General features: G+C 39.2%; 1 protein-coding gene across 6 annotated transcripts in view; it reads left to right on the top strand.

The window, feature by feature from the left end:
* The window catches only part of DACH2 (dachshund family transcription factor 2), a 492,287-nt gene that overhangs the window by 64,047 nt on the left and 407,036 nt on the right, over positions 1–21,204 (top strand). The window lies entirely within an intron of this gene.

Below are 21,204 nucleotides of genomic sequence, written 5' to 3'. Positions count from 1 at the left end.
AATGAAGGGGTTAGTTATTTTAAAAAGGTCTGCTGATGTTTTCTCCAGAAACAATTACCCAGTGCCTGTTGTTGTGTTACCTTTTCACTCATGTAACTTAAAAGCCATGGAATGTTTTTGTTTCACATTTAATCTATTTTTCAAGTTGTGACCATGAGAAACTTCAGATTTTTCATACTAAGACCCCAAACCTTCACTACTTCATTTCCTCATACTCCAGTCTTACGGTAGTTTTCCTTCTAGCATTAGGGATGAGGTCCTGATTTCTAGTCCTGAGGATATTAATATTATTTATATACATTGTGGTAGCATCCAAAATGTCCTGGGTGCTCTCCAAAAACAGAGGGCTGAATTCTTTTCTCAAGTTACACTGGACTAAATCTGGAGTAACTCTGTTGAAGTCTTTTGTGTTACTCCAGATATACATCAGCACAGCAAAGAGCAAAATTTGGCCCAGAAGCTTTTGTTGGGTCTTGGTGTTCCTACTGCACCTATTTACTCTTTCTCTTGTTGTCAAGTTTCTAGTGACAGTCCAAATCACAATGATTTTGTTAGATTACATCATCAGGTGTGATGTTACTTGATTCCTAGAAATGCACATTTTATTTAATTTAACATCATGCTTAACATTATACCCTATCCCACTAATGTATTTTCCATTCATGGAATTAGTAGGGGGAGTCATGTCCATTTTTTAAAACTTCCAAACCTTATCCTATGTTACTGTAGCTTTTACAGTGAATGTCTAAGAAAAGTGTGTTATCCATGTTTCCTCCTTCCCACAAGATTATAGAATTTATCTTGGTCGGGAAAAGTGCAAGAGCGTCCAATAATTGGATTGCAGTAGTCCCAGTTCTTTGACTTCAAATTGGGAAGAAAAAATGCTATCATCTTTGCAGAAGCTAGAACATCTGTGGTGCAACTTGTGATCATTGATCCTATACTGGCAAAATAAAGTGATTCCTTATTTATCAAAGGGCAGGTGTTGCTTTTGGTAACCAAATTTTACTGTATTTAGTTCTGTTCATATCTACAGAGCTTTTATCTCTGTTTGGAATGTATCTGTGTTTAGTTTTGGGGCCCGCTCCTGCTCCTATTGAAGTTGAAGACAAAAGTCTCATTGTCATCAACAAGAGCCCAATCCTGCTCTCATTATCATTTTATCCTTTGACTGTTTTTCCATCAAAAACCCATGCTGGCTATTTGGAGAGTATATTTTTAAGCACCGTGGAGAAGGTAGAAATAAACAGGATTTATGCATGTACTTTCTATACATTGCTTTGAAAATCAACACGTAGTGGTTTTCCTTGCCCTTATTTTGATTCTGGTTACTAACAGTAATGTATACCTTTAAAATGTTTGTGTATAACAGGTAATGAATATTCTGTCCTGAAAACTGTGTTCAGATGTGTTGAGCGGACATAGAAAAGCAAATACCCAAGAATGAATTTTTGTTAATTATGTTTACATGCAATATTACTCCACCTCTTTCCTGTGAAGCTTGCACATTTTCTCTTTCATAGGTTTTATGTATGTTGCTACTTGCACACAGAACTTCTGTGGATTCAATATGCCACAACTAAGTAGGTAATTTTTTTTATGAAATAGGCCCACCATGCTCTCAAGCTTCAATAATACTGCTTCAGTGTAAGGCCCAAGCTATTTAGAAATCTCAGGTAATCATTTTTAAGGAATTCCAAGCGTTATATTCCGATTTAGTTTCAAATTAATAATGTTCAAGAGCTTTAAAAAATTGAGATGGCAAAAAGCACTTATCACTGGAATGAAAATGTATGCAGAATGTAATTGGAAGTAAACAGAAGTTCTTTAATTCTGTTTGGGTAATATTTGGACAATATTTGCAAAATATACTTACTTAAAGACAAACAGCAGAAGAAGGAGTGTTTGTTCAAATATTTTCTTTATTGACTGCTTTCTGTCATTTCATGTAATCTGAGATGTATGTTCATCATGCTGCTATTTCCCCTTATTCATTATTCTGTCATACTAATCAAATGTCTGAAATTATGATTTCATGTGGAACTGATTTACATAGTTCAGGAGTGAATGGTAAAATATGCAGTTTTCTTACAGAAAGTCTTTAAAATGCCCTGATTATTAGCATCACAAATAACAACTCATCTGGGACAATGCAGCTCTGTTTATGGAGACTCTCAACACTGAGCATGAGATTGCCTTCCAAGTTTTTTGTCCCTACTTGAAAAGTCAGCTCAGCCTCAGATTCTTGCTCTGGATTTTTTCTCAGCTATTGCTCTGAGTGTGAAATGATGAAACATAGATATAATCAAGTCCCCACCCCTCAACTCCATAACCTACATGTGAATATATTAATGAATAAAAATACAGAGTTCTGTTCACTCTGATTTATGGGATCATGTTGATTGTGAGTATTTGAATAAAAGGTGGTGGATATTTGCGAAGATGTTTGTAAACCTTGAAAGTTTCACAACTATTGGCACAAAATCAGATTGGTAATAGAAATAAGGTGTTAACTTTTTGCTGTTTGGAAAAATGAAACCTTTTAATCATGGAACAGAAACAATACCAGCTACACAACATATGAAACAAGTAGGGAGTAGTTGACCAGTTTGTTGACAGCCTATAGTCTGAAACTGATTTGTTCAAACTATTGGGTAAATAAATCCAAATAAATAAATTTGTTGAAGATCAGGGTTGTGAACAGTTTGCTAACAGATAGTGTGGATATATTTTAGGACATGTGTAAGTCTTTACAGAATCAGGGCCTAAATTTCAAACCAGCCTAATGAATTGTAAATAGCCTGTTAGGAAAGGCAGTAACAACACACAAATGCATTTTAGAATGAACTCCTCATTTCACAAGCTTTTCATTAAAATGATAAACTCTAAGGGATGCTCTCAAGTCAATGGACTCTTTTAAAATGAAAACAAAATAGGATTTCTCAGTGTTTTCTTGAATCTGGTTTAAAAGTATACATACAGTAGAAACAGAATTCTTGGTGATTTTGTATTGTAATGTAAAGTATTAGGAATGACACCCATGAAGGTTTATCTCTTTATAGAACCATATATGTACTCTAAAAAAATCATTAAAATATAGTTTCCTAAATTATGGGACTATAAAAAAACAATGTAATTATTAAAAAAAAAAAGGCATCAAACTCTCCAGGATTTGAAGTCCTGGGGGCTGATCTTTCTATTTTGAGAGGGTTTGTGAGGCATCTTGATTAGAAATAACTCAAGAGTTTCTTCCTTTGTTGTCTCTTTCATCCTAACAGGATCTCAGTTTACAAACTGTGAATCAAAACAACTGAGTGGATATTATTTTGGAATCTTTTGAGTGTCGATCTGAAGCAGTTTGTCTGTCCTTTGCTTCACAAGAAACCAAGCTTTAGAAAACAAAGCTGAAGCTATGAGGAAGGCTATTTGTCCTAAAACTTATGAAAAGGAGGGGGAGGGAGTGCTGGGACCCATCTTTATAACAACAATCAGCCTTTGTAAGGTTTCATTCCAGGCTAATGGCTGGTGAAATTGTTCTGGGTAGTTAAAATGAAATGAAATGAATTAAAGAACATGAAGGAGAGCAAGCAGAATGGTTTATTGCTTTTCTTTGAAGGCACAATAGCTATACTCTGTCTCTTTTTGTTACTCATATCTATGTGGCGGATATTTAAAGTCAGGGTTTTGAATAGCGTGATGGCTAAATGAGGGCTATAAATCTAGAGCTATGGTGCAAAATTCCAGTGCTAGCAAGTACTAAAACACAATGCAAAGAGACTGGGGTCTAAAATTGTTTGTAACTGATGAATATGCAGAGATTAAAAGAAGAAAGCACATGCCATCCCCCCCCCCAACTACAAACATGTTATGAATAGAAAATACTAGTGACCAATTTTAAGAAAAATAGCAAATATTTAACATGCATTATTGCGTTTCACTTCATGGTGAAACGATATCAATATTTTCCTTAAAAGTGTACAATATCCCTATTTTGAACTTAATCAAAAGGGGGACCTTAAGTAGTTGAATATTTCTATCTTTGGGAAATGTTGAGAAGTTAATGTATAGAATTTAATGAGCTAGAAAAAAGCTAGAACTTTACCTAAAACAAAATTTATTTTTAAAAACATGTTAGCTTGTTGATAGCAATACAAAATTTTCCCCAAATTTGATAATGCAGCTTCAGAAGCACCTGGTTTTAAAGTGTTGTTACACAGCTGAAAAAATAAAGTGTCATATCAGGTTGGGGTCACATTTGTCTAAGAAAAACTAACAAGAGGATTTCTTTTGTCAACACAGGAGATGAGCAGTATGATAAGGGCAAATTATACTCTCTGATCTCCCCCTGTTATAGAAGTGATTGGAGATTAAAGCCTCAGTCTGGAATTTCATTACTTTTATACATTTTTCATGTAAGACAGTGTTTGCAAAAAAAAATGCTGGTAAAGAAGGGTCAGAATTTTTCATGAAATCACCAGGTTGTTTTTGATTGTGAATGTGTGCGTACTTTGATAAGTATATTTAGAACCATAGGAGATAGAAGCATTATGTATAGTGTGTACATCTGTGTGGGCCTTGGTTTGCATGAGGGTGAGTGTGTATGATTTTGGTATCTTTGTTCTGTTTATGCTAAAGATTTGTGTTTGACCCTGCTCCCCAAGAAATAGTGTTTGAATTAAAAAAGTTAAAAGGAGTAAACAATATAAAAACTAAAATTTGATTCTTTTACATTATTTTAAGAGAGACTGTTGTCTGACTAGGGTTATGAAAAAGCTAAATACTTTAGGTACAAATTCCATACTGATATAGTCTATTAACACAAAGTAGGAGTTTTGCATGAGTAAGGAGTGTAGAATTTGGCCAAAATATTCCAGATAAATGTGTATGAATAGTAGTGGCTACACTGCTAGTTAATTAGCAAAGCCAAGAGAGAAAGTGTACCTCTTTATTTTGGCAGTATGGAGGGCAATCCTCCTTTCTTTATTTTCTTTGGTACCTGAGCATTTCCAGTTGCTAGTGAAGTTTTTCCCGACGTAGATTTCCTATTGAATGCTGAAATATTTTTCCCAAACATTTTTCCCCGCACTTTTTGTTTTGCCAGTGATGATGCAGAGTTTTAGGTTCCTGGAATAAAAGCATGCTCTGTAATTTCCAATCTAGAAATTTTTACTATTTTAGTGTCATTGCGAAAATTAGGGATTGCACTTCATGGGACAAAATATACAGGTTTTATATGACTGCAAAAGAGGGAAAAGGGCACAAGAAATCTGGCTGTTTTTGCCCCTTTGTAAGTGCTAAATAAAATATGGTCTTCATGCCCCTCAAATTGCAAGGACTAGTTAGAAGTATCAGAGGGGTATCCATGTTAGTCTAGATCTGTAAAAGCAGCAAAGAGTCCTGTGGCACCTTATAGACCAGGCCTGCACAACTCATAAAGCGGCGAGGGCCATATTACTCCAAAGAAAACAGCTGATGGCCGAACCCCCCCGGACCCACCAACCCCCCATCCAACGCCGCCAAGCCCCCCAAAAACAACACCCCCAACGCCACCCCCAGCACTGCTCCCGCTGAAACAAACCCTCCTTCCCCAGCGCTGCCCCACTGAAACAGCGGTATTGAACCTTGGTAATATGTTATTGTGGGCCCCTAAGGTAGTATAATTAAGGTAAAAGAAAAATGTCTTTTTGCTAAAAATAGAATAAGGTCTTCCCCCTTTGTATGAATACTGCTTTGTAATCGATTGCCCTGTTGAATGAATTTAGGTGTGACTGAGGAAGGCGTGGAAGGCAGCACCTCCAGACAGCTGCAACCCTTGGAGAGGGGATAGGAGCCAGACCAGATCAGTAGAACAGGACAGCCACTGACTCCTTGCTCTCTTCCTCAGCCCCCCACCCCCACCAGCTCACCTCCTCACCTCCCGTCACTGCCCACCCGCCTCTTCAGCCCCCCTCCCTCACCCGCCACTTGCCTATTCACCCCCCCGGGCCGCACAGTGAACCCACCTGCTCACCCCCCGCGGGCCGCACAGTGAGCCCATGTGGGCCGCATGTTGTGCAGGCCTGGGACTAACAGACGTATTGGAGCATGAGCTTTCGTGGGTGCATACCCACTTTGTCAGATGCATTTAGTTAGAAGTAGTGTCCAATCACTGCTGGCAGTGGCCTCTGCAAATCAGTATAAGGAGGGCAAAGCTGCCAGGTTCAGAGGAGGCAGGACACTGCATCATCATCTGCAGTGCCCATTGGTGGCACCCTGTGTGTTTCCAGGATCTCTGAAGAAGATTTATTGATCTGAGGTGATGCTGAGATAAATATTTTCCTTGAGGGATAATTAATTTTAAAGTTAACTGAAATAGGAAGTCAATGAATCTGTTACTATACACACCAGGAATGTCTTAATCAGAAATAACTGGAAAGAGGGTGACCAGATGCCCCGATTTTATAGGGACAGTCCCGATTTTTTTTTCTTATATAGGCTCCTATTACCCCCCACCCCCTGTCCTGATTTTTCACACTAGCTGTCTGGTCACCCTAACTGGAGATCTCTTCATTATCATCATAAATATCAATAGTATAGCAATTTTTCCTTTTGTTATGCGTATTCCAAAGAAGAGATTAAGTCCAGGAAGAATTTTTTTTTAACTTCATGTATGGCAATTAAAATTCAATAAACTACTCCAGCCAGTGATGCTGCTTTAATCTGTGTACGTTATCTGACTTACCTAGACATCAGTAAATAGTAAAAATTTGAAAACACTTCACATGATTATTTTCAGATACATTCGGTAAGGAAAGACTAACAATAGTACATACGCTTTATACCACCTAGCGTCTTGATGTTTGTAAAATGCACTGAGATCCTCAGAAGATGCTGCATAAGGGCCTGATCAAATGTCCATTGAAATCAATAGGAGTTTTTCCATTGATTTTAATGCACTTTAGATCAGATCTTTAATGCAGAAACTTTATTAATAATTCTGCTTGTGGGATTCCTTGAACTGATAAAAGTTTCTAATTGACCGGTGATTTTTATAATTGGGATAGGGAAGAATATATGCAAATTGGCAGCATTCAGAACACATCTTCAACTTCCGAGAGCAGATTTTTAGCTTTTTGGTTAAAATAAAAAAAATTATTGTAAATTATGTTCTTTCTTTAAATGATCTTGTGAGTTGCATGTGAGTTGTGATAAATACTGCTTTAGAGTGACCTGGCTAATGCTAATCATACCAATTCTTATGCCTTTCAACTTCATTAAAGAATAACTACAACTTTATAAACAGAAATGTGTTCCTAGTATATGCATTTTTACAAAATTGAAACCACTTTGTGTGACTTTTCATGACACTTTTTGGAGGAGGGAGGCTCTCCTGTATTCTGTATTTTTGTCATAGCTATATTACTATGTTCTTCTGCTGGATTTGGGAATTGGATAACTCCCACCATACTGTTTAGCTTTGAAATTGCTATCAGATGTTGCTCATCCATCTTAGAAGAGAACCTGTTCCAGTGGGCCAGAACTGTTGTCTCTTTTTTTCTTTTCTAAATGAGGAAATTCAGCAAAGTTAACATGCAAAACAATATTTCTTTGCAGATATCAGGCAATCAGTAGGAAATGTCAGAGTGAGTGACACCAAAATGAATGAAAGAATGAATGAATCAGTGCCTAGTGGATAGGAAGAAGCCTACTACTGTACTGTGTTGGCTGCCAGACTGGATATTATAATTTTATTCCCTACTTTTGGAAAACTTTAGGTGTCTAAAATAATGTAAGTTACTAACCAGGCTTTTCTCATGTAAAATGATCAATGTCCATCATGACTAAATGAAAACTTTTTATGGTTATAGAGCCTGCTTTTAAATTTTGAAAATATACCATATATGTCTGTGAAAATATTTATAATGTTGCTAAAAAGATACATTTATTAAAGGACTGCAACAGCATTTACATAATTAAAATGCTACATTTGGGTTGTGTTTACTTTAATAAAGTTGCTCACTGCTTCACTCTGATTGTATCTGTACTTAGATGAACGAGCAATCCAGATATTATAATAATTTTCAGGGCATAACGAATGAGTGGCCCTTTCTGTGCACAATATGAGCATCAAATTAGTCAAAATATAAGATGTTTTCTACTTTTTAACAATGTTTTCTTTGCTGAATTCTGTTGACTTGGTTAGGTAACTGAGTTTTTTTATTGGAAACTAATAAAGAGACTTTTAAAAATAATTATTAACCTTGTTCTTTAAACAAAACTATCAAATGTAAATCCTGATAAGATTATTCGGCAATGACAGGAGTGCTGTAGTGGGTGTATCTTTATGAGGATTAGCTGTGACTTTGGAAGGCTGTGACATACTAAAAAGTGATGCAAACCAGAAAAGTTGCTGCCTGGCTTGGATTTCTATTCCTTCCAAGCTGCCTGGTTCCCTGCCAGTGGTATGTACTGCATAGTTCTCATTGCACTGTCACAGAACACCTGGTGGTGGAAAACAGATGCCATCTTTACTGGTCTGTGCTTTGTGGTGAAACATTTAGTCTTATATATTTTAAGTAATAATAATCCAGAGCTTTCAACAGAATAGGACAGCATCTGGTGCTTTTTCCTGCTAACTAAAGACAAATATTTGGTAGTAGTAGCTTTTATACTCTTTGTTTATTCCGTTTTCCTCCTTCATTTACTTGGTTTGCATTTCGTTTCATAACTATCCTTTGTTCAAAAGCAAAAAAGACTGGGAAATTGACCTTAAACTTTCCTGTAGTGTATTCTGAGTATTGCTAAACTAGCTATCATGTGGTAGCAGCTCTTGATCTCTGTTCATCTGGGTTGCATTTAAACCAGCAATCTAGAGATGAAGGGCTCCATATTCTACTACCAATTTCTTGAACCACCCATTTCTCCCAAATAGCTCATTGTTTGTTTATTTTCATTCTAGCAATGTTGTCAGAATCCTCCTAAATTACTCTGCAGTTCATCACTAGATTTTGCAAGGGTTAAAAGGTCATAGTAAAGGAAACTAGAATATGCTGGTTTGTATTAACATATTTTGAGACGACAGTTAATGTTACTGATGAAATTCTGCTATATATTAATGCAATGAATTCACAGTAATTTCACACTGAATAAAGAGCTTATAATATTGATCTTTCTGGGTTATTACGTCTGCTTTTAAAGGTAAATGAAGCATTAACACCTGAAACTGCAGCATTGATCATAACATTGTCACTGTAAAAGCCTTACTGCTGTCAGTTTACTTCTGAGATAATATAAAGCGCAGCCTACCTTTAAATCAGGTGATTAACTTGCTTATCTTTAGTGAAGCTGTAAAGTAGAGTTTCCCTGTAGTTTTAACAAAGGGCAGGTTTGACAAATGCAGTTATGACCACCCAGTGGAAGCTTCCATCAGGATAATGACATTTGTTTTCCAAATGTTCTTTATGTTCCCGTGAAATCTTCATGCATGGTCTTAGAATTTGTTTATGTTAAAAAAACACTTTCAAAACATACATTTGTGGGATATTATTTTTGTGGTGGTAGTGATTTTTTTTTAATACATCAAAGATTGTAGAAATGGGATCTAAATATTTTGGAAAATTGAATTCCAAATAATAGGGGGGTTCTTCTCTCTTTTGCTAATGGAAAGCAAAACTGACTATTGATTTTGGGTTCCCAAATTGGCATCATTAAGGGATGGAGTTTTACAGAGAGCGCTTCTGGTGTCTCTTGTTGGGTGCCTGAAATCACTAGTTGCTTGTCAAAATCTTTTCTGTAGCCTATTCGTTTACTGTAGTTAGTCTTCTTTTTAGAAGGTTAAAATAATTATTTGAACGAAGTTGAATCTACGGAATCTATTTTGGACTCGTCCCGGTCATTCCATAATATCTTTATAGCCACCCTGTGTGTCTCTTGATTAATAAATTCCCCTTTTTATTGGTGAAATCAGTATGTATTGCTTTTTTATGCATTGACTGTCATATTTTTGATAAAATACAAGAATTTCTAAAAGGCCTTCATAAAGGCCTTGTGAGATTCAAATTTAAAATCTCAATAGCCATAGACAATAGAGGTCTAAACCAATTTTGACAGAAGAGGTAGATAATGGATTGTATGGCTTTTTGTTCAGGAATGCTAACGGACCCAAGCATGTGACCCAAGAAATCTGCTGCTCACATCTGCATGGTTGTTTTTTGTTTTGTCTTGTCTTGAATTTGTATTTTCTTAGTTTCATTTTATAAATACATGGATATTGAATTCAAGGCCCACTGGCAGGGGAAAAAAAACGGAATTGGAAATTATTACTGTGGGCATAATTTATATAGCACTGTAATTGTACCTGGTGCTGTCCGGAGCACCTTAGAAAACAGGGTTCTTTCTTGAAGCCTAAGTCGGACAGCTTCTATACACAGGACCTGAATTAAGATATAGGAAGGTCCGCAGGTGAGATCAGTGAAGGAAGATTTCATGGAAGATGTTAGTCTTGAAGCAGGATTTGAAGGTGGACAGAGAGAACAACTGACACATTTAAAGTCACTGACTTATGTGCAGCATGTGCAATGGCATGAAAATGGGTCAAAGCCTTCTTCCTTTGGCTATTTTTTGGCTCAAATCATGCAAGGTACTGAGTACCTTCTACTCCCATGGAGGCCTGTGGTAGTTTGAGGGCACTTAGCAACCTAAAGAATTGGATCCTTTTCTTGATAACTTGATTGATAACTTTTTTTGAATCTGCGAAGGTAATAAAATAACACAAGGTTGTTTTTTGTTTTTGTTTAGGTTTTGTTTTTTTGCCTTTAAGCAGTTTAGCATAAAGCAATAAAGAGAGCTCATTTTAGTGGCTAATCAAAATCACAGACCAAAACATAAGTAATAGCTAAATATAAATTAGTCCTACAGAAAAAGATGCTCCCAAACCAGCTGTGGCTACATACATCAAATTTATTTTATTGATTATCCCATTTCTCAGTCCAGTATGTTAGTACATGATAGTGAAGCCTTCATCCTTATTTTTTAATAAAAACTAAAGAAACTTTGCAATAAAATCAGAAGGAAAATAAAGTCAGCATAAGATGTATTGCTGAGCACATTGTTACAATCAAATACATATGTTAAAAAATAAAGCCAGTGAAAGTATATTTTAACAGTTTAAGAAGAACTGTAAAGCTTGCTGAGATAAAGGTGAAAAATGTGTTTGTGGGTAGGTGCTGCTGTTAGCCCCCCTGTGGGGGCTGACAGATCAGTCCAGAAGTGGCAAACAAGGGCAAGGAGGCATCAGCTTCAGTAATGGAGAGATGTCTGGTGGAAAGATTGCTCTATCACAGTTATGGGTTCCTAGCAAGTTATAAATCTAAGATTGTTCTTTCCTGCCACAGAGATGAGCAGCTCTTTCTGCTTCCTAGAATGAAATGTCGGACAGAGACAAGGAGCAGAGATGAAAACGAAAAAGTGAGGAAAGTTATCTTTTTAACATAAATCTTCTTTGGAAACAGTATCTGACCCATTAGTGATTTGAAAAACAGCACTCTGCCAATCTTCTCCATATTCACATAAAGAAACAAGTCTTTTTATGACATGTCCTCTCCTCCTCCACCCCCTCCCTGGTATTTTTTTTAAATTCATATATGATATGCTCTGAATTTGAGCACTGAAAGGATGATCCAAGGTAATGACAAGCATGCGGTTTTGTCCACTTATCCTGGCAACAGTGAAAGGTAGAAGGAGTAAATCTTGATTGTTGAGTAAAGTTATAATAAAGCTGCATGGCCACAGCTAATACTTATGCCTATCCGGCTGTGCATAATGGGTGTCAAATAGTATCAGATTCTGAAGCAGATCCAGGAGAGTGGGTCGCTCTAAGTTGACCTCTGTTTAGGCGTGCTTTTGGTCTATCTGTTTTTGATGCCTCTGAAAGACATTGGGATTAGCCTGTGGGTAGTAGGCAACACCCATGACATTTGGCTGTAGGCAGAAGTAAACTTCTTCGAGAGATGTCCCTGTGGGTGCGCCACTCCAGGTATAGGTGCGCCCCTGTGCCTCGGCTCGGAGATTTTGACAGCAGTACTCGTACCGGTACTGCACACACAGAGCCTGCCTCACGTGCAGACCGTGCCTCACTAGTACGCGTGTGTGACAAGTCTCCTCAGTTCCTTCTCTACCGTCCCCGGCCTGAGATGGAGCTCAGCAGACTTGTCTGAGAATTTTTGTCACCTTGTTTAAAATAATTTCCTTCTTAATTTAGCTTCCAAGTTAATTAGATGAAACTTCCCATTTTTTTTTTAAAAGATAAAAGGCCAGGGAAATGAGACTAAAAATGCTCCTTATGCACAAGTCCTTAGGCCCAGCCTTGGACCCGGGCACGGACTCTTCAGCACACTGCAGCCCCAGCTCCCCCACCTCAAAAAAGGAGAAAAAATCCTCCAGAAAGCATCAGCCTCTCTCCTCGGTAAGGGACGCACCGAGAGCTAAAACATCAGCAGGTCTACAACATCTCTCCCAGTTTTTCCCCAACTCAGCACTTTTGACTCACCGGGTTCCTCTGGTGCTGCACGAATCTTGCCTGCAGTTGCAGTGGCAGCACAAAACCCCGGTGCTGAGGCTTCAGGCTTCCAGCTGCCTGCCTCTCACATGCACCATTCAGCACCGCGAAAGATGCAGCGCTGACATGTATTAGCCTGCCTGGCCTTCTGCAGGGTGCTCTCAGTATGCTGGCACTATCACTCTGTGAACTTGCCAGTAGTGCTACCAGCCTCAAAACAGCGTTGCAGATGAACCCTCCAGCACAGCAAATACCTCTTGCTCAGACCTAACCACACACAGGCTCTGCGGCACTGCAGTTTACTCAGTCAAGGGACCTGCAGTCACCTATCCTGCAGTCACACCTACTTTTCTCCAGACACTTGCACACGGTCCAGGCAACTTTCTCCTGCTAACTCCCACTTCTCCAGCGATGCGGTATCTGTACTGCAGGGAGACTTTTCACCCTATCAGATCTCCCGTTCACAGACCCCAATCAACATGGGTCATAGAAAATCTACCTCATCCTACCCTCAGGATCCTGCCCCCTGGTATGCAAACCCCTGGACGGTACCATCCCAGCTCAATGGCAATATTGGGCTCCATGGGCTCCTTATACTCGGGATCACACTCGATATGCCACCAGAGGAAGGGGCGAGACCTCCTCGGTACCGCCAGTAAATGCATTTGCCACTGAGTCATGATATTGGGCAGCCCCTTCACACCTTGAGGAACAAGCATGGTGTACCTCCTCCAATCCAATAGACCCAGTAGTTTCACCAGATGAAGCAATACATCCTCCTCCTGCAATGTCCTCGGATGCTTTCTCAAAATTCCAGGACCTCTTTAAAAGAGTTACCAGTGAGCTAAGGATTAACCTGGAGAAAGTTCCTGAACAACAACACAAGCTAACCAACATCCTGCAACCATCTACCACATCCAGGATTGTATTACCTATAAACGCAGCCATCATGGAACCTGCCAAACCCATCTGGCAAACACCGGCGGCTGCAAGCCTGCCCACCTGTAAGTGAGCAGATCGAAAGTACTTTATCCCTTCCAAGGGTTCTGAATTCCTTTTCACTCATCCAGCACCAAATTTTCTGGTAGTAGAAGCAGCTAACCAAAAGAACAAACACCAGTTTCCCCACTCCACGCCATCTGATAAGGACAGTAAGCGATTAGATCTGCTCGGGCGTAAGGTCTTCCACATTACAATTCTGCATAGCTAATTATACAGCTGTTCTGGCAAAATGCGATCACAAAAACTATAGTAAACTCATGGAATTTATTGCTGACATTCCAGAGGAAAAAAAGCAACAGTTTACACCCATAGTTTCTGAGGGACAAATCGTCTCCCGTACTGCGTTTCAGGCTGCCCTTGATGCTGCCAATACTGCTGTAAGATCCACTGGCACAGCAGTTGTGATGTGCCAAGCTTCATGGCTCTTCCTTTCCTTGTGAGGTCCAAAATACCCTTGAGGATCTCCCCTTCGATGGCGACAAACTCATTTGCTGGGGAGGCAAAGATATAATTCAATCCATGAAGGACTCAAGGATAACGCTCTGGACTCTAGGAATCCAAACCCCGGCAAGCAGAAGGAGACAATATAGATATCAGCCTTACCATCGTCCATGCTACCTCACTTACACCCAACAACATCATAGAGCACATGAACAACAACAATGCCAGAGACCCAGGTATCAATGCTGCCGTCCCAACTCTCAACTCCCTCTGACTAATAAGCAAATTTTTCCTTCAACCTCTGCTCCGGAGTCCCTTTTCTCCAGGATGTAATCCATTGTAATGACTACCGATGCATCCCTCACAGGATAGGGAGCACACATGTCCCACCATACAGCCCAGGGACCATGGTTTCCCACTGAAACCTCCCTACACATAAACATCCTAGAACTTCGGGTTGTACGCAGCGCCTGCCGCCAATTCTTCCCAACCAACGTGTCCAAATAATGACAGACAACATTGCGTGTGTGTTCTATGCAATCTCACTCGCTTTGCACAGAAGCTGTGAAGTTCTGGAATTGGTGTCTCAAGCACAACATCCAGATATCAGTCTCTTACCTACGCGGGGCCCTGAATACCACTGCGGATGAACTGAGCAAATGATTTCATTGGGAGAATGAATGGGAGATAAACAATACTGTCATATGCAACATATTCCAAATTTGGGGCTACCCAACACTGGACCTCTTTGCAACTGTGAAGAACAAGAAATGTCTCAAATTTTGCTTCAGAGTGGGACTAGGCAAACATTCCTTAGGGGATGCATTCATGATCTCATGGAACCAAGACTTACTGTACGCATTTCCCCTGATACCACTTCTCCACAGGTTTCTGACAAAGATACAGACCGATCGTGCCAGGGTAATTCTGATTGCCCCCTTGTGGCCCAGACAACCCTGGTATCCATTCCTCACCAGAATGTCAATTCGCCCACCGATTCCACTGCCCCTCATTCCAAACCTCTTATCACAGCAACACGGCCAATTTCTCCACCCCAACCTATCCATGCTACACCTCAAAGCTTGTTTCTACATGGTTCTCACAAAGGAACTAACATGTTCAGAACAGATTTAAAGAGTACTATTGCACAGCAGAACTCAGTCCACTCACACCACCTATCTCTGAAATTGGAAGTGATTCACACAATGGTGCTCCCACTTCCGCACCTCTTCCACTAATACTTGACTACCTTTTAGACCTTAAGTAATCCGTCCTTTCTTTCAGCTCCATCAGGGTCCACCTAGCTGCTATTACAGCCTTTCATCACAAGATTGACCATACCTCAGTCTTTTCTCATCCAATCACCAAGCATTTTCTCAAAGGACTCCAATCCGTATACCCGGATATTAAACTCCCTACCCCACCGTGGGACCTCCATTTAGTATTAACATGTTTGACTCAACAACCTTCCGAACCGCTCGCCACATGCTCTCTCTTATACCTCTCCATGAAAACAGCATTTTTAGTGGTAATCACCTCCATGAGACATGCAGGAGAAATAGCAGCTCTCATGGCGGACCCACCATACACAATATTTTTTAAGGACAAAGTTCCCCTCCAAGTACACCCCAAATTTCTTCCAAGAGTGCATTTGTCTTTTCACATTAATGAACCTCTACACCTATCAACCTTCTTCCCTAAACCTCCTTCAAATCCACAGTGCATACATTGGATGTACGCAGGGTTCTGGCCTTTCATTTGGATAGAACCAAACCTTTTAGGAACTCTTCCAGACTCTTTGTCTCCACTGCGGAGTGCTCCAAAGGGACACCTATTTCTACCCAGAGACTTTCCAACTGGATCTCTAATTGTATCCGACTGTGCAACTCCTCCAACTTCCATCAGAACTCACTCCACTAGATCTGTAGCTACCTCCGTGGCTTTTCTATGCGAAGTTCCTTTGGCAGACATTTGTAAAGCAGCCATACGGAGTTCTGAACATACCTTTGTTAAGCATTATGCCCTTACTCAAGGCCCTCTCACTGACACATGGTTGAGCAGAGCTGTCCTATCCACTGCATTCCTACCAGATCCAAAATCCCTACTTCCTTGAGATACACTGCTTTTAAGTCACCTGGAGTGGAGCACCCATACGGACATCTCTCTCTCTCGAAGAGGAGGTTACTCACCTGTGCAGTAAATGACGTTCTTTGAGATGAGTGTCCCTGTGGGTGTTCCACTACCCACCCTCCTCCTCTCTACTTCGAAGTTGGGGTAGCCTCCATTGTAGAGAAGGAACTGAGGAGATCGGTCGCGGATGCATACTATTGAGGCACGGTCGGCACGGTAGGCAGGCTCTGCGTGTGCGCAAGGGGTATGACTACTGCTGTCAAAATCTCTGAGCAAAGGTGCAGGGGTGCACCAGCACCTGGAGTGGAACACCCACAGGGACATTCATCTTGAAGAACGTCAGTTACTGCACAGGTGAGTAACTTCCTCTTTACCCTGCTGTCTCCTGCCTCTCTCAATTCTGCCCCCTCCTTAATTGATATTATCCTTATTTGATGTGAGGCTCTCTGTGCAGCTGCTCACTTCAGATCTGCTAGAATTTGTTTTGAACAGGTGGAACTTTGAAACTGGGGGAAATACATTACTTATGGAGTCTTGAAACATAGCTCATCACCACCCTCTCCCGGTATCTGAAAGTTGAGAACAAAGTTGATGAACAGCCTGGTTTTGTTGCTAATGTACTCAAACTACAATTCCTTCATTTTCCTCCGTGAATAGGATACAAGATCAAGTATTGTGATTACATTTGTTTACCTTTTGGTTAAAATACTCCTATGTACACATGATTGGTACAACGTGGGTAGCTTGTCATAATGGCCATCATGGTCACAAAGTTTGAATTCCCATGCTTGATACTTTCTGTAACTCATAAGGGGAATTCAGGCTACCTTTAGGAAGTGGGTTCTGAATATATTTTTCATGTCATATCACAGCCTGGCAATATGTAACCAAAAGGTGTGAGCTCACTTTCACATTATGTAAAATATTACCGCTTCTGGCAAACATCATAAATTGAACAATTGAGTTGTGACTGTTCCAATATAATTAAAAGCTTGCTTTTCTCTTTTTTTAATCCTTTTTTTTCTATTACTATTTTTATATACACTTCCAAAATCTTCAGGGTTTCCCTCCCTTCTCTATCTCCATCCTTTTCATCGCTTTTCTCCTACGAATTTCTGTGTCTGTGCTCTGTTTCATATTCTTATCCTGTTACTCTTTTCCCCTTTTCAATAATTTTATTTTTTGCTGTCATTTGTATTTCATCTCCTGCATGCTTATTTTCATTCCTCTGGCATGTTTTTTCTCTTGTAAAACTTTTCTTGCTTTCTCTCTATTATTTTAAATATTTGTGTTTTGATACTGTCTAGAGGCCCTAATCAGGACCCCATTGTGCGAGGCACTGTACAGCCCTCCTTTCCCAAAAATATGGTTTCCACTCTTAAGTTCTTTCTGTAGTTTCCTTCACACCTCTGCAAAGCTCAGATTGAGGGCTAGTCTACACTGGCAATACTAAAGTGCTGCCACAGCAGTGCTTTAACGTGCCATGTGTGGTCGTGGCGCAGCGCTAGGAGAGAGCTCTCTCCCAGTGCTCTAAAAAGCCCACTTCCACGAGAGGCGTAGCTACCAGTACCGGGAGTGTGGCTCCCAGCGCTGGTGCACTGTCTACACTAGTGCTTTACAGCATTGGAACTTGCTGCACTTCGGGGGTGTTTTTTCTCCCCTGAGTGAGAAAGTTTCAGTGCTGTAAAGCGCCAGTGTAGACAAGCCCTAAAATGTGCTGCAGTCCCGCATGACCACTGTTGTTCTGAATTTTCTCTCTTCATAAGAGCAATCGAGAAGGAAAGATAAGAAAACTAGATAAGTGTTGGAGAATTGAAATTGACTTATTTATCTTGCCAGCTCATTTACCAGTTTGGAACACTTTGGAGGGCCTGAGCCACAGAGACAAAGAAGTATGAGGATAGCAAGGCAGTTTCACCCATACAGTACAGCACTTCTGGTGGGTGATTGAACAAGCAAGCAAGCACCATGAAAACTGCCAGAATTTATGCTTACACTTTAAAAAAAAAAGAAAAAGAAAAGAAAGACAGTTGCTAGGATATGAAATATGTTTAACCATATATAAAGAGTGGAACCACAAACTTTGAAAATTAATGTAAAATTTTTGTACCCCAGCGTGCTGGACAGTCCACTGATTAAATATAGTTTTCCTTTTTACACATAAAATTATCCAAGTTCACCAGGTCCACTAGCTTAAGTTACATTTATTAATAATAATAGACTCTTTCATCCCAGAATCTAAAAGTATTTTGTAAATGTTAATCAATCCTTGCAAAGTCCCTGTGAAGTAGGTGGTATTGTCCCCATTTCAAAGGTGGGGTAACTGAGACATGAGTGATTTGATGGCCAAATTTTAAAAGTGGACTCCGATTTTATTGCCTCTGGGGTTGGCAGCAGAAATATAAGCACATAAGACCCGATAAAGTCAAACTAAAAAAGCATTTAGCTGCCCATGGTCACAGAAAATTAGTATCAAACTAAGGAATGGAAGTTGTGAGTCTTTTTGCTCTTAATTCTCTACTTTAACTACCAGACAATACACACACACGTAATTTAAAGGGGATATTCTGCTCTGAATACTTTCTGGGAAAAAGGCATTAAAAGATGTCTCTATGGGATTGCTCCTCTGCCTGGCTTCCTTTTTCACTTTCTTTGATTCTGAGGAAGATATCACACTGAAGTGCTGCTGTACTATTTTACAATCTTTAATGCTTCAGACACTTTCTCTCATGCAGTTACAAGTCTGTCCTTGATCAGGTTCACCTTCCCTCTGTTTTAAAAAAAAAAAAAGAAATCTTGTGAATCTTGTCTTTTTTCTGCAGCTCTGTTGTGTCCTGTACTCCCAAACTATAGCTAATCAAATTATTTATTTGAATAATATTACATATGCCTTTAAAAAAGATTTGTGAATATTTTGCAAGTCATGCTTGATTTTTGCCTATGCATTTATTATTCAAAAACGGTCAAACAGTTTGAATGAACAAATTTTCAACATTTGGGTTATTTGCACTGTGTTCACTTTGTCTGTTTGCTAGTTGCCCGTAGTTGTTTCATTAGTGGTGTCTGAATAATTAAACCACATAGTATTATTTTTGCTCCCTAATTAGATGGATGAAACTTCTGGAACATGAGAATAACAGATGACTAATTGAATAAGAAATAGTGAATGGTAAATAGCAAATTTCCAGTGTGAATTTTCAGAATACCATTTTGTGCCAAAATTAATCTAACTTCTGAGATTCACAAATAACAAGTGGCTTTCCAGACTCTTCATTGATAAAGGATAAAATGATCCCATAACTATCAGTAAAGCAGAGTTAGCCTGTATATAGTCACAAATATATTTGCAAATCTGTGTTTTCTCATTATTTGAACAGCTCTGCTCATTGCACTCAACCTTCCAAGATGGTGGAAAATGTATTCCCATGCTTGTTCCTCATCCCAAGCTTTCTAAATGTAGTCAGGTTCATAGTGAAGTATGATCCTACCATAAAAATAACAGAAAGCTTATACAATTTAAGGGGCTTATTGACCTGATATGGATGACAGGAGGAATAGTTTGCTGTAAGAGCAGTTATAGGCATCATGGTCTGGTACCCAGAGCACCAGACTAGGATGAGTCCTGTTGCCCACTCTGCTGTTGAGCTGCTTCGTGACCTTGTACAAGTCACTTAATCTCTTTTGTGCCTCAGATTTTCCAGCTGTGAATTGGGGAATCAAGTACTTTGTCAAGTCCTTTGAAATTCTCAGGTGAAAAGTCCTATATGTAGGAGGTCTGTGAGTAGGAGACAACTAAAGTCATTGTATGCTATTACAAAGTGAAAGGTACTACCTCTTTATTGGCAACTCAAAAAAACCAACGGAACATAAAACTCAGTCTAAACTTTGTCCTCAAGCTTGACCATTCCTATGATCTCCTACCTGTCCCTGCCTAGAAAGTAACACCCTACATGCCTTATATTGTAATGGCATTATAAACCACAGTTGTCACAATGAGTCTGTAGAATTTACTTAGTTGATTCTTGCATGGGATAGATTCATAACTGAAAAATGAACTCTAAGTAAATATTAGCAGGACAAATCAAAACTGAGTTGATAATAAATAATAAGATAATTGCCTTCTTAACAAATGTTATAAAACTGCAAAAAACTATGAAGTAAATTCTACAGACTCATTGTGACAAAAACAAACAAACAAAACAACAGAACATAACTCAGTCTAAACTTTCTCCTCAAGCTTGACCATTCCTAGGATCTCCTGCCTGTTTCTGCCTAGAAAGTAACACTTTTATTATAGTGAATGATAAACCCTGAGTCACAATGAGTGCCACCTGTAACAAAGTACTTATTATTTATTATAAATTCACCTACTTTGTATTATTGTAGCTATGAATATGTGTAACAAAATTGATGCTGTGATTTTTAAAGACTTTATTATCCCTCCAAAATAAATGTAGCTCTCTTCTTCATCTTGGTCAATATTTTCCTCTTTGTTCAATAAATCTTGATATTCACCTCAATGGAAATCAATGGACAAGATTCTTCTTTCAGAAACGTCAGTGTAAATATGGAGAAATAAATGAAGTCACTTCAGATTTACACTGGTGTAGCTGAGAAGGACTCAGTCCAATATTTTCTTATAAACCTAAAGGGCTTTTGAAAATGAAGAAGTCAGTCACTGCCCTCACCATTATTGAGAATGTTTGGAAGGGAGAGTGGCAGAGAGCAAGGCCAGAACAATACCTTCATATACGGGCTAGGGCTCAGGAGTAGTATGATGGAGCACACCCTCTACACTTACTGACATGATGTAGCAAGTAGTCAATATTGCCAACCCCCTCTGTAGTCAAAAATCATGAATCAGGCCCCCAAAAACATGAGACTAGCTTAAAAATAGTGAGTTTTTATAAATAGTAATTTTGGGGTTATTTTAATTTGGTATCTGACCTTTAGGGAGTACTCATTTCAATTTTCAAGTTTTTTCATGAAAGTTAGAAGCTGTTTGATTTATGAAAGTTGAACTTCTTAGGAAGTCTCTTGATTCTAGCAGTTGAGGATTTCAGAAAAACACTAACTACAGTGAGACTACTGATAGA

Source organism: Mauremys reevesii, linkage group 9, assembly GCF_016161935.1.
Source record: "Mauremys reevesii isolate NIE-2019 linkage group 9, ASM1616193v1, whole genome shotgun sequence".
NCBI classification, from domain to species: Eukaryota; Metazoa; Chordata; order Testudines; family Geoemydidae; genus Mauremys; species Mauremys reevesii.
This window is presented reverse-complemented; position numbering and strand designations above follow the sequence as displayed.